At 28.1% G+C, this 14,650-nt stretch overlaps 3 long non-coding RNA genes across 7 annotated transcripts; 1 reads left to right on the top strand and 2 right to left on the bottom strand.

The window, feature by feature from the left end:
* Positions 1–563: 563 nt before the first annotated feature.
* LOC141458503 (uncharacterized) lies at positions 564–6,842 on the top strand. 2 transcript variants are annotated; one of them, XR_012461025.1, is made up of 7 exons: positions 564–1,030; positions 1,580–1,711; positions 2,347–2,601; positions 3,229–3,342; positions 3,836–3,958; positions 5,152–5,279; positions 5,402–6,842. It is a non-coding gene; the product is annotated as an uncharacterized lncRNA (long non-coding RNA). The 2 variants fall into 2 exon arrangements; XR_012461024.1 differs by having other exon boundaries at positions 3,191–3,342.
* Positions 2,459–4,678, bottom strand: LOC141458504 (uncharacterized). Its single transcript, XR_012461026.1, has 3 exons — positions 4,040–4,678; positions 3,223–3,946; positions 2,459–2,581 (listed from the first exon to the last, which is right to left on the bottom strand). It is a non-coding gene; the product is annotated as an uncharacterized lncRNA (long non-coding RNA).
* LOC141458501 (uncharacterized) lies at positions 5,820–13,538 on the bottom strand. Of its 4 annotated transcripts, none has more exons than XR_012461021.1 (10): positions 13,205–13,538; positions 12,946–13,099; positions 12,218–12,448; positions 11,359–11,509; positions 10,749–10,915; positions 10,254–10,439; positions 9,815–9,964; positions 8,935–9,119; positions 7,006–8,260; positions 5,820–5,960 (listed from the first exon to the last, which is right to left on the bottom strand). It is a non-coding gene; the product is annotated as an uncharacterized lncRNA (long non-coding RNA). The 4 variants fall into 4 exon arrangements; XR_012461022.1 differs by having other exon boundaries at positions 12,946–13,093; XR_012461020.1 differs by having other exon boundaries at positions 12,946–13,538.
* Positions 13,539–14,650: the final 1,112 nt, after the last annotated feature.

Genomic DNA, 14,650 nt, shown 5'->3' with positions numbered 1-14,650 from the left:
TTATAAACCCAACAAATAAGAATTGCAACCTTCTATTAGCTAAGTTCGTGACTGTCCAGTAACTTTTGTTACTAACTGTAATTATTGGTTAACGACATATTCGCCACTCTTACTTACATCGGAAAACAGAAAAACATAATATGTACATCTAATACTTGTTTTATTTGAATATTTTTGAGGTCAGCCGCTAAGGGGTAAGATGTTCTTGTTCATCATGTCGTAGTAATGATACTGCTATTTCTTGCTTCGATCATTAAATTTCAATGTTTGAATGTGGTTATTGTTTTTTGGTATTGTATTTAAGTGCGTCTCCAAACGTTGCGAATGTCAAACCCGATAAACTGCATATATGCTAGCATGTTTAATGTTACGAAGTTTTTTTTTTTAAGTTTTGACTTATTTACGCACTTGCCTTATTTTTTGAATAATTTATTTATCATTATTACATTAAATAATTATTTCTCAGTACAAATGAAATAAGCAAAGTTCGAAGTTTTTTAATTCCCCCCTCCGTGTATAATATACAATTCCAACTTTACAATTTTAAAACATTATAAATTCACTTAACGTTGAAAACTGTTTAATAAATACTAGGATTCATTAATATTTATTTCATTATTTTTACGATCAATTAATAATTTAAATGGCACACATAACCACCATATAACCTTCCTTAGCAAGTGTAGCGTGAGACGATAACGTAGCAGAGGTAGTTGTTTGTACTCCAAATTGATAATCTGTCTCGATAGAATAGAATATAGTTGATAAATGAAATTCCGAAACCGGTCAGGGATAATATAAACATAAAAATTTAGTTTGACAGAAAAATGCTCTGATTTTTAGAATAATTCAGTTAGTCTGAATGAAATGGAAACTGATAAAGGATTAGTCTTTAAAGTAAATGTATCAGCTCTTCTTTACATCCAACAGCAATTAGGTAAATGTTGGATGATTCTCATCAATTTTATTCTGGATCTTAAGGAAGTCAAGGAAATCTACCTACCACTTGGACTGTGGAAATGTACTATTGGTAATGTTACCATTATTTAATGCGTACTAATTGTTATATCATAAAGTAAAACCTTTTTTTTTTATGATAATTCATCTTTCCTTTTGATTGGGAATAAGTAATGTTTCCACTTTCAAACAAGAAAAGTTGATGTTTAATTTAAATATTTAACGATAAAGGTATATTAAGGCAGCATCATTTTTAATCAAATGAATCTTTTATTCAGCCAGTTTAAACTCCTTTTCATTAATAATTTTCTCTTTATTTAATTCTAACTTTTTGTTAACTTGAATTTTATGGAAAAAGTTATTTAATTTAAAAACTTTAATATTCCAATAATTTAAAAATAGTATTCTTCTTTAGGCAAATAAACCTAATTGACAATAAAATAAAGTAAATTTGAAGATTTAATTAGATTTTATTGCTATAAATGAAAAGTAAATTCCTAAAAATCACGTTTATTAAAGGTGTAGTTTAACTGATAAATTCTACGTTTTGAGTGAAGTATTAATGTAGTGAGATTGAATTTCGTATTACTCCTACTTATGTTTAATGTAGTATTTTTTTCAGTTCATGCAGTGCTAACATAAATGGGCTTTTTGTCAACTTGCAGTCCTAAGCTTTTACCTGAGATGAATATTTAAGGGTCCTTCTAGATACTTCCAGCAGCACGACCATTAATATGAAGAAATTCACTTTCAGGTAAATCTTATCTTATTATTTATTATTTTAGGAGTGATACAACAAAAACCAAAACTTTTTTTCATACAAATTATTCTTCTTTTTTTTTCTGAAAGAAGTTTTAATTTTTGTTGATTGTAGGTAGCAGTAATTTAATTGAAAAATTCTACATCAAACACATGTGAATTCTACATCATTTTGCAATCACAGAACTATTTTTAGTCGAACTTATAATTTTTTAATTAATTTTCAAAAAAATATTTTATAATAATAATGCTAGTAGATTAAATGTGTTATTATATTTTTCCAATCAAATTAATAATATATTTATTATATTATAAATATATAATAAAATTCATAATTTTTTCCTAAGGAATAGGTAAGTGTGTTTTTTGGAAATATATTTCATCATCATTGAATGAAAAGGTTTAGGTTTAAAAAAAAATCAATTCTTTAGTTTAATTACAGTCTTCATTATTTAATTTTTATTTTATACACAAATTGTTATTTTTCTTAATGCTAGGTAAAATCACTAACCATTTTAATTATTTAAATTACCAAAAATATATACCTAACTTGTTATAAACGTTTTTCTTAATGCTAGGTAAAACTCACTAAACATAATTATTTAAATTACAATAAATAATTATTTTCAGAATCAATACTGGTGATATTAAGAGTACTGCTTCCAAAACAAGTCCTCAGTGGTAGCCCAAGTGAAAAAGACGTAAAAGTTCACCCCAATGTTTATTGGAGAACTACCTCTATGGCCCCTTCTTTACATTCAGCAGCTAGTTGGGAAATGTTGGGTGATTCTCATCAATTCTATTTTGGATATTAAAGAAGTAAAGAAAATCTACCTACCACTAGGGCTAGGGCTGTGGAAATGTTCTTATCTTATCCATTATTTAGTACGTTCAAATTATTACATTATAAACAATAACTTTTTTTATGATAATTAATCTTTCCCTTTGAATCTGAATGAGTGACTTTCATAGAAGAAAAGTTCAAGTTTAATATAAATATTTGACGTTAAACTTATATTTAATCAAATGAAACTGTTCATTCAGCCAGTTTAAACTTCTTTTCAATAATAATTATTCACACGTGTTTTGTTAAATTAAATTTTATATTTTATTTAAATAAAAATGTTATTTTATTTAAAAATTGTGATATTTGAAGAATTTAAAAATTTTATTTCTTTGAACCCAATTGACAATAAAATAAAGAATTTTTTAAGATTTAATTCGATTATTTTAGTTTAAAAAAAAACAAGTCAACAATTTAAACAAGTTTGTTTGGACCATTTATTTTGTTACAGAATTATGTGAAATGATCCGTACTTTTATTTTAAAAAATAAGAGCAAAATTTCGGAATATTTTTTTTAAAAAAGGTTTAGATTAACAGATAAGTTCTACGTTTTAAATATTGTATTAATATAGTGTGAATCAAATTCGAATTACTGCTTAGGTTTAATGTAGTATCTTTTCTTCATGTAGTGAGTGCTAACATCCAAGGGCTTTTTATTAACTTGCAGCTCCGTTAAGCCTAGTATTTACCTGAGATGAATTCTTAAGGATCCTTCTATAGTTTCAGCAGCACTTTCATAAATTCGAAGTGATTAGACTCTGTCTTTGGAACTGTTCTTCAGGTAGTTTTTTATTTATTATGTTCCGAGTAATACAACGTAAACTAAACTTTTTCTTTTGTATCAGAAAAAAGTTTTAATTTTTTTTGAACTATCAATGTACTGCTTAGTACATACTAAGCAGTACTTTTATTGAAAAATTCAACATGAAACATGCATGGTTATTCTGTATTCATGTCCAATCACACACAATTAATACTGTTATTCTAGCTTGTAATTTTAATTCATTTTCATCAAAATAGCATTAGTAGGTTATCTTTTTTCAATCATATTAATTTTATTCATAAGGAGTAAGTGTGTTTTTTGGAAATAAATTCCTTATCATTGAATGAAAAGATGTAGGTTTTTTTAAATAAAAAGATTTAAGTGAGCTATCAATTCTTTATTTAATTTTTATAATATACATAAATAGTTACAGATGTTTTTATCTAGCTTTTTAATACTAGCTGAAACTCCTTACAACATTGTAATTACAATAAATAATAATGATTTTCAGAATCAATACTGGTGATTCCAGAGTACTCCTGCAAAACTGTTCATCAATGAAAGCCCAAGAGAAAAAGACGTAAAAGATCAATCCAATATTCCAACAAACATGGTTAGGAATCTAAAAAGAAAGGCAAGTAGTTATTATGCATGTATGTATTTAAAGACTTAAAATGAAATGAATTGCAAAAAAAAAAACTAGTAGATAACTTACTGCAATAGCATTGACAACTAATCAAAATCAAGATTTTCTACCACCTTCATTTAAGAATACAATTGTAAGTACAATACACATCAATATACAAAATCGCCCAAAAGTAATAATTGAATTACTTCCTGTTTTAAATGAGTTCACGAAATAGGATCTCAAAACTCTTTTCATTATAAACTTTATTTCTGTTGAGAGTCAATTGCTGTTCAATAATTTTTGATGTGATTATAATTTTCAATTTAAGTCCATTGTCTTAAGACATAGTTAATTTTGTTGTAGTAAGGTCCAAAGCAAATCTCAGAAACATGCAAAAAATTTGAAGATTTGAACATTTTGCAGATTTTTTTACTGTTTTTCATATAACATTTTACTTAATTACGCACATTCTTTATTATTTGAATCATTTATTTATCATTTCAAAGTAATTATTTCTCAGTATAAATGAAATAAGTATAGTTCGAAGTTTTGATTAAATCCCCCCTCCAGTGTATAAATACACAACACCAACTTCAAAATTTTAAAACATTATAAATGCACTAAACGTTCAGAACTGTTTAATAATTACTAGGATTCATTAATATTTATTTCATTTTTTTTTACGATCAATTAATAATTTGAATGCCACACATAACCACCATATAACCTTCCTAACTTAGTCAGCAGCTGTACTGCGTGATGGTAACGTCGTTGAGGTAGTTTTCTTCACTCCAAACTGATTAATCCAAGGTCAATAGATTAATTAAGTTGATAGATAAAATTCTGAAGACAGTCAGGGATAAAATAAACAAAAAGATAGATTTAGTTTATCAGAAAAATGCTCTGACTTTTTGAATAATTCAATTAGTGTGAATGAAATGGAAACTGATAATGGATTATTCTTCAATCATTATCCACCCAGTGATTTCATCAATTGGTCTTTCTGAACGCTGCTTAGTAATGCTCAGCGTTCATTGGAAAACTAAATGTATGACCTCTTTACATCTAACAGCTATTTGGTAAATAAATAAATATGTAACTAGTCATCAATGAAAATTTTTTTCGTACAAATTATTTATTTTAAGAAATTGAAGAGTAGCATTACTCCTACTTATGTTTAATGTAATATTTTTTTCCAGTTCATGCAGAGAACATCGGTGGGCTTTTTGTCAACTTGCAGTCCCAAGCTTTTACCTGAGATGAATTGTTAAGGGTCCTTCTATACTTCCAGCAGCACGATCATTAATATGAAGTTATTCGCATCCAGGTAAGTCTTATCTTATTATTTATTATGTTCAGCGTGTTATAACAAGAACTAAAAACTTTTTTTCGTACAAATTATTTTTTTTTTTTGTACTTGAAAGAAGTTTTAATTTTTGTTGATTGTAGGTAGCAGTAATTTAATCGAAAAATTCAACATCAAAGATGTATGTGAATTCTTCATTATTTTCCAATAAGAGAACTATTTTTAGTCGAGCTTATATTTTTTAATTCATTTTATAAAAAATAATGTTAGTAGATTATGTTATATTTTTCAATCAAATTAGTGTTACTGATATGGAAGATTTAGGTTAAAAAAAAATCAATTCTTTAGTTTAAAAGTCTTCTTTATTTAATTTTTATAATATACATAAATTGTTATACATGTTTTTCTTAATGCTAGGTAAAACTCTGTAAACATGTCAATTATTTTAATTACAATACGTAAGGTTGATTTTCAGATTAAATCCTGGTGAGAGATACATCAATTGTTGTACACGTTTTTCTTAATGCTAGGTAAAACTCAGTAGACATTATAATTATTTAAATTTCAATAAATAATAATGATTTTCAGAATCAATCCTGGCGAGAGTACTGCCTGCAAAACTGTTCATCAATGGAAGCCGAAGTGAAAAAGACGTAAAAGATCAATCCAGTGTGAATATTCCAACAAACATTGGTTAGGAATCTATAAAAAAAAAAGTATGTAATTATACGTAATGTGCATGATGTTATCAAAATTAAAAATTGCATGTTTAGAAAAAAAAGTCTTTAAAAAAATTATTTTATTTATTATTCCACTAAATGTGTTAATTAATATGAAAAAGTAAAAATAAAACGTAATAAATTAATAGTATTTTATTAATATTTCAAAGTGATTAAGAAAATGGGAAAAAATAAAAAAGATAACCTAAAAGGAAGGTTACAAAGTCTAGAGAGTAGTAGAAGTGAAAAAGAAAACCTAGAGAGAAGGTTAAAAATGGCTGGCAGAGTCGTGAGAGTGTGCAAGAGCAACAGTCAGCTGGAGCGATCTAGGAGGCTACCGATCAGGTGAGTTAATTGGCCGCCATCTTGCTCTGGGAGGCTATATAACTAAGTTCGTTGAAAGGGAGGGGCAGGGTGGGGAGAACCGTCGAAGCGACAACATCTCCCCACTTCATGATTCTTTGAGAGAGAGGTGATGGATGTTAGACTAGACTAGATAGATATGTTTGGGAGCGACAAAGCGACCTTCCCCCCTGCATCACTCAAGTCGTACTGACGAGAATTACCTGTGTTGCCGTATATATAGGGAAGGTTACAGCACTGCTACCTGGTGGTCAATCCTGGAACTATTTTTACACCTGTCTGATAAGTGGCGCCCTCTGACGGATTTTTTTGGAACTAATTTTTTACTTTTTTTTTTACCTTAATTTCTTTATTATTTTAAGTTTCTCTGTTAGTTTTAAACGTTTTTTTTATAACTTCTTTTTGTATTTTATTAATTTATAACATGTATATAATGTAAAATACGAAGTTAATGTAAAAACAAAATGGATATGCTAATAAATAATTTTTATTATAAATTAAAGATTCTTATTTATTCTCCTGCTAAATAATACTTTTTATTTTCACTTTAAGTCAAAAAATCATTTGATATAATATAAGAGAGTGATACAAACATGCATTTTAAAAATATCTGAATAATATATTTTTTTAGCAATTGATTCATAACAAAAGTTGTTTGTACTTACTCATTTGTTAGATGTTTTCTCGCCGTCTTTTTCATTTCCACTTCAGTTGATGGATGGTTTTACAGGTAGTACTCCACAGTATTGGAAGTTTTCAATCTGAAAACATTCTATTCCATTACTCTACAAATTAAAACGCAACCATTACTTTGTGATACATTTATATCATTCAGAAAGAAGAAATAAAGAAACAAATTAAAATCGAAACCTAAAATTTTTTGTCACTTCTCGTTGTATTTTATTAATTTATATATGTATTCTTTCATTATCATGGAATGTAAAATATTAAGATTATGGTATAGGTATGAAAAATAGGTATGAAATAAATAATTTTTTAATAAACTAAACGTTCTTAATTCTCCTGCTAAATAATACATTTTTTCTAAGTCAATAAATCTTATAGTAAATAAGATAGTGACATAAACATGCATTTTGCAAATATCTAAATAATAATTTTTTTAGCAATTGATTCATAACAAAAGTTGCACATTTGCATCAGATAGATGTTATATTTAGATATTTCCAAATGCTTTTTTTTTTCAGCTTTATTTGACTAACATTTTTGCAGGCACTACTCTAATTGGCTGTTTTCATTCTGAAAACCACCCATTATTCAATGAAATAAAGGATTTATTACGTTGTTCTTGTAAAAAAAAAGGCTTTGAACAAATGCTACATCTACTCAACCGTGTATTTTCATTGTTATAAGACTGAAATCAAATATACATTATATCTCTTAAATGAATAAGACTCATTTTGAGTTCGCAACGATGTTGCGATGTAACGATGTTGAATATTTTTCCAATCTAATGAGGTCTTAATCAAAATTAACCGTACTGCATTCAATTTCTTTCAAAAAAGTTTGATTTAGTTCAAAAGTATTGAACTGTACTGAAAGAAGCGAGGAAATAACATGCATTACCCTTTAAAACGTATTTTTTATTTAAATTAAATAAAATTTAAATCTGACAGAAATAACGCTACCATGTTATTATGTTTAGTAAAACTTATTCACTTATTTATTTAGAATGTATATATAGATTAGTATGCAAAAAAAAATAAATAATGGATAACAGTACCTCAACAGATATATAAACAGGTAGGTAAATCTCCTGTACTTAGCTTAACGCAGCACAAATAGATGCGAATTCCCTCAAATTATGTGCAGTCGTGCTGCTTACTGGACATAAAGTAAGGGACCTCCAAAGGTAATCACTTCAGATTAAAGGAGATACGAAAGGGCCCGTTGATGAAAGCACTGAAAACAAAGAGAAGAAATACTAAATTACATCTGCTGTTAAATTCTAATTTTCTTTTTTGTTGTAAACACTTTTTAACACTTCTTTTTGTATTTTATTAACTTATTCATATAAATGATTATAATTTACTAAGTCTATGTAAAGAAAAAAAACTTGATGCACATAAAATTATTATTTTTTTTAAATTGAAGGTTGTTCTTTATTCTCCTGCTAGTAATACATTTTCTATTTTTAATAACAGATTCAAATAAAAAAGCGTTCTATTCAATGAACTACAAATAACTGCTTTCAAAGATATATTTTTATCTTACAGGAATGAAAGGAAAGCTTAAATCTTTTAAACGGATCATTCTTTAAGAATGAATTCGTGGCATTTTAAAACATTCTGACAGTTAATTATTTAAACTTAAATTACTCTACGTTGCAATTACTTGAAATTGAATTTAAAAAATGTTAAGTTCCAATGAAAAGATAGATTATACTTTTTAAAACTGAACGAATTCGATTGGAAAAGATTAGGGTTAGATGAAAAATAGTTGCAATTGATGATCAAATGCTAAACACTACGAACGATTTACATTGTGTTATTCAATTAAATAGAAAGATTTTAATTATCTTCTTTTCATTGGAAATAATTATTTCAACATGCTTTGGAAGTATTACATAATTGTACCTGTATGTATTAGCTGAAAACTACCCTAAAAGTAGCTGTGTAAGACACTGATGGTAGAATGCTCACATTGTAATGCTGGAATAGATGATATTCAACTTAAAGCCTTTACAGTACACATTTTAGATGATAGATGATCTGAACAACGAGCAAGCGAATGGCCTAAAAAGTAGCCCTGGACGAACGCACTGGATACAGAAAAACAAAATACATTAAAACTCAGTACACTATTTGAATTTCATTCACAAATACGTAAATATATTTTAACTAAATATATAAATATGTCATTTGGAAGTCGAAAATTGCAATAAAGAATCTAAGTAGATGAACCTTCATAATCAATCTTATGGTTCATATAATTTACGTTTGAAGTTAATTTAAAAACTATTCCTTCAGAAGTGAATCTTTATAATCTGTACTCTCAGAAGCAACAAAAATAGTAGACAATTAGTGTGTAAGTTATTACCGATGTTATCTGTAGTGAAGGTTATTAAAAATAACAAAAATGAAGGTAAATGATATATGAAATTAGACATGAATTCTACATACCTATGCGATCTAGTGAAAGACCTGAGAACTACTATTTGCTGAGTAGTTCTTGAGCTCGCCGATAGAGCGCTTTGCCAGTTGCGACTACTTTTAGTTATGTATTTTAATTTTTGTCCAGATTTCAATGTGCATGCAATTTCAATAGTATTTTTTTTTGCAATCATTAATTTGAAGCAATTTTTAAATCAAATTAAGTACTTTTTAAATTTTGAAACTACTTTGAACGATATCAACACTTTTTCCATTCAGAATCGAAGTAAGATTTAATAAATCTGAAAAAGTATTCTTCCCTTTTTAAATCTAATGGTATACGTTTTAATTAAGATATAATTACCTGAATGAAAAGTCCCACAAGATTGCGAGGATAGATTTTTCCAGCTATGCGAAATTGTATGCGATTCACCTCAACTTATGAGGACATATAAATGAAGTATGATCGATCATAAAAAGCAGCTGCAAGTCAGCGAAGTGCTGGATGAACAGACTGTATAACAATAATACAAAATTAGTATAGTGACTGAACTTGATTCATTGATATGCTAAAAGTACTTTAAAATAAAGAATTAATGGTACAACTTGAATAAGTGAAATATTTAATTTAATAAAAACAAAACAAAAAAAATCATTTTCTGAGTAATTCACTGAACACAATAAATAATAGGTAAGATTACCTGAAGTACAGGGTGGTAAGTAAATTCGCGAGAAAGATTTTAAGTATCTTTAAAAAAAAGAAAATTACTTCAACATGCTTTGGAAGTATTAAATAAAGGTACCTGAATGTATTAACTGAAAACTACCCTAAGAGCAGCTGTGTTTAGACACCGATGGTAGAATGCTCACATTGTAATGCAGGAATGTATGACATTCAACTTTAGAGCCTTTGTAGTACACATGTTAGATGATAGATGATCTGAACAACGAGCTAGCGAATGGCCAAAAAAGTAGCCCTGGACTAGACACTAGATACATAAAAACAAAATACATTAAAACTCAATACACTATTTGAATTTCATTCACAAATACGTAAATATATTTTAACTAATTTATCATTTGGAAGTCGAAAATTGCAATAAAGAATCTAAATAAATCAACCTTATGATTCATATTATTTTACGTTTGAAGTTAATTTAAAAACTATTCCTACAGCCATTAATACCAATATCAATCTTGTGTTAGTTTTTACCAATGTTACTTGCAGTGAAGGTTATTAAAAGTAACAAAAATGAACGTAAATGATATATGAAATTAAAGACATGAATTCTACATACCTATGCGATCTAGTGGAAGACCTGAGAACTACTACTGGCTGAGTATTTCTTGAGCATGCCGATAGAGTGCCTTGCCAGTTGTGACTGCTTTTAGTTATGTATTTTAATTTTTGTCCAGATTACAATATGCATGCAATTTCAATTGTAACTAATTTTAAGTCTTTATTCTTCTTGCAAATATTACATGTGAAGCAATTTTTAAATCAAATTAAGTACTTTTTAAGATAAATGCAACAAATTCTCATTGACAATGAAGTTAATAATAAATTTTGAAACTACTTTGAATAATATTTTTTTTTTTATGATTTAAGGCGCGTCAACATCTAAGGTTATTGGCGCCCGGAGCTTTTTTCAGTGCACTGCCGGCCTGGCCTCCGGACAGTGAGCTGTAAGAAGCTCCTAGGAAGAGAAAATCTAAGGGTCAGCAGCTGGATTCGAACCCGGGACCTCCGTGTGGGAGTCCAGTATGCTAACCTCATAGCTAATCCCTTCCCTTTTGAATGATATTAACACTTTTCCATTCAGAATCGAAGTAAGATTTAATAAATCTGAAAAAGTATTCTTCCCTTTTTAAATTTAATGGTATACGTTTTAATTAAGATATAATTACCTGAATGAAAAGTCCCACAAGATTGCGAGGATAGATTTTATCCAGGAATGCGAAATTGTATGCGATTCACCTCAACTTATGTGGACATGTACATGTAGTGTGATCGATCATAAAGGGTAGCTGCAAATCAGCGAATTGCTGGATGAACGTACTGTATAACAATAATACAAAATTAGTATATTGAATGAACTTGATTCATTGTTATACTAAAAGTGCTTTAAAATAAAGAATTAATGGTACAACTTAAATAATCATCAAATTTTTTATGGAATTTAAACCTTTCTACAATATTAAAACTGTGAATTTCAATTTTTCTTAGAGGTACATAAGTTCCCTGACTGGTTCAGAAATATAACACTTCGCAATTACTTATTTAAGTAATTTGTTACTACAATATTAGATTGAAAAACAAATTGAATAGATTATGAATAATAGGTACTCACATGTTACATGGAGCTGATCAGATAAATGTACGGAGATACTGTTTGATACTTCTTACGTGGATAAATTTTTATAAAACAGTTTCTAATTAATTAATAATTAAGACTATTCTTAAAAAACCTTCTACATATCAAAGCAACTTAAATACCCTTACCTTAAGCTTTAATTTGTATCTTTCAGAAATTTAAGAGATAAATAAAATATGAATGCTGAAATTTTAGATTAAATCTTTTAAACTTAATTCGTCTAAAAATAATTTCATTTGGTTAAAAAAATTACTCGAGTATTTATATGCACATATTTTTTGAATTTTTCATTCAACGTACTACTACCCACTTACACCAGAAATTAAAACATTTTTGCAGATCTAATAGGAAAAGTTGAATTAGAGTTAAAAAAAAAAAAAGCATTTACTTACTGCTGCAATACTGTTATATATGAAACAATCGATAGGACAGCCATAACAATGCCATAGACAGAATGGAAGGTAGGTGTCGTCAACTTCTTATACTCCGGAATAGAAAGGATGAGAATCGACTCATATTGCCGGCTTAATGAAGGACCCACAGAGGTAACCATTTCAAAGGAAAAGTGAACATCACTGTGCCGCAAGAGAGAGTAGCGTTGGGAAGGCCCATCGCTGAAGGCACTGGATAATGGAAAAAAATTCTTACATTAATAATTATAATGAAAGAATGTTGAAATCGAAGCATTTTTCTTTTAAACTAAATTGTTATCAGATTTCTAGGAATGAACGTTCAACTTAAATATTTCAATCAAATATAATCATTTTTTAAAATAAAAATTAATGTTAAATGTTAATTGAGTTAATTTGACTAAAACATATAATGTACTTTCACGTATTTGGATGAAATATCAACTTTTTCCATGACATATACCGTAATGTAATTTTTATTTGCTTTAACTGTTACCATTTTCCAATAAAATTGTAATTTTGCAAGAAAAATTATTTTTAAAACTAGTTAGATCGAATGTAGCACGATTAATTTTTAAAACAGTAGAACACTTCGTATCAGCATTCACCAATATTTCAAATCAAATTTTACGAAATTAAAACATTATTTATTTTATCAGAAAAAAGATATAATTTTGTAATACTTATGACTTAATAATGAATGAAAGTACCTGAAGATCAAACGCAGAGTGGTAAGTAGATATCCTTCTTTATACTCAAGAAAAGATTAAATGAAAATAATCTTTTTTCGGCGTGCTAATGGATGTAAAGAAGGGCGTAGAGGTAATCATTTCCAATTAAAAGCTGAGCATTACAAGCCTGCAACTGGAAAAGTGTTGGAAAGCACTGGATAAAGATTCAAAGCTCCTTACTGCACTCATTTCAACAGGATATTAAACAATAAAATATAGTCAAACTTATTGTTCTTACTTATAGAACTTTAAAATACTTTTAATTAAATTTCTAAGCGGCATTAACGAAGTTTGTTGCATTCTACAAGATATTTTAGTATTAATAAATCATTAAAAAAATGTAAACTACTTTTAAGACAAATTTAATGGAAACCATAGAACAAGGTAAATCCATCATCAGACGTTGATAAATAAGTTTAAATGTATATGGTATCACGACTTCTACTGTTACCACACTCCTGCATCCCACTTGTGACTGAATGAGGGAGGTTATTTTTTGGTTACCTACGAGATATCATATGATAATTGTATAACTGAAATTGTTAGTAAACTGTTAAATATTAACAAACATAAAAAAAGCGCGCCCCCTCATGTAAAATAAAATTAATGAAACCTAATATGAATTTAAGGCTTGTAAAGATAAACAATTTTTTTTAAAATTTATTTTACATGAGGGGGCGCGCTTTTTGTAAGCAAAAAACACTGAATTAAACTAGATTCATTTCTATAGGGAAATATTGCAAAATGAAAAGAAATGATTACAAAATTAAACTATGGCCAGTATGTTTATTTGATTAATAAATAATTCGAAAATAAAACAATAATAAAAACTTTTAACATTAAACACCAAGCAACCGGCTGGAATATTCATGCATTTCATTTTATTTTTCCCTATTCTGTTTTGGTGAATTCTCCAAGCGCGTTTAGAACAGAATGAATTTAAACAGCGTGATTTACTTTCATTTACGTTTGGTCGTTATATATGTATATATATATATTTTTTTTTTGAATGGCTATGTGATAGAATAATTCTATTCTTTCTATGAAGTTTCGTCTTCTTTTTCTTTCTTAGTAACAGCGTCATTTTTGTTAATAATGTCCGGTTAATGAATGTAGTCGATAAGTTGGTTTTGTAAGGAGGTTGAGTCTGTTTTGTTAGGTTTGAACAAGCGTATTTGTTTTTGTGTATCTTTGCTTTTTTCTCCCACTATGGACAGATTAATTTGTAAATACTGTTGTTTTCATGTGGGTTTTTGTTTCAGTATGTGCACGTACTCTGTTTCTTAGTTTGTAGTTGATCCTAAACGCGGTTTTGAGGCCTGGTTTCTGGAAAAAGTACATAGTTTGTAAGTCTGGTTTCTGATGAAAGTAATCTTTGCGAAATGTTGGATGGTTACTGGTTTAGGCTATGTTAGTTAGTACTTAGTATTTTTTTAATAATGTTGGTACTGTAACTGTTATTAGTGAATAATGTTCGAACTGAGTTAAGTTTCTGCTTTGGTCAGTACAAGAGGTTTAATTTACAATATTTCAAGTGTCTGAGAGCGGCTAGTTTACTTTGTGCAAGATGATGGGAACTGTTGTAATAGTGTCAGTGAACATGGGCCTTTTTTGTATTGTATATTTCGTATTATAATTTTCTATCTTTTTATAGTAATGTGATATCCAGGAAGTCAAGAGTTAG

Source organism: Rhodnius prolixus, unplaced genomic scaffold, assembly GCF_049639745.1.
Source record: "Rhodnius prolixus isolate KJV_2025 unplaced genomic scaffold, Rpr scaffold_5, whole genome shotgun sequence".
Lineage (NCBI taxonomy): Eukaryota > Metazoa > Arthropoda > Insecta > Hemiptera > Reduviidae > Rhodnius > Rhodnius prolixus.
The sequence above is the reverse complement of the archived record's forward strand: the minus strand, read 5'-3'. Positions and strand labels throughout refer to the sequence as shown.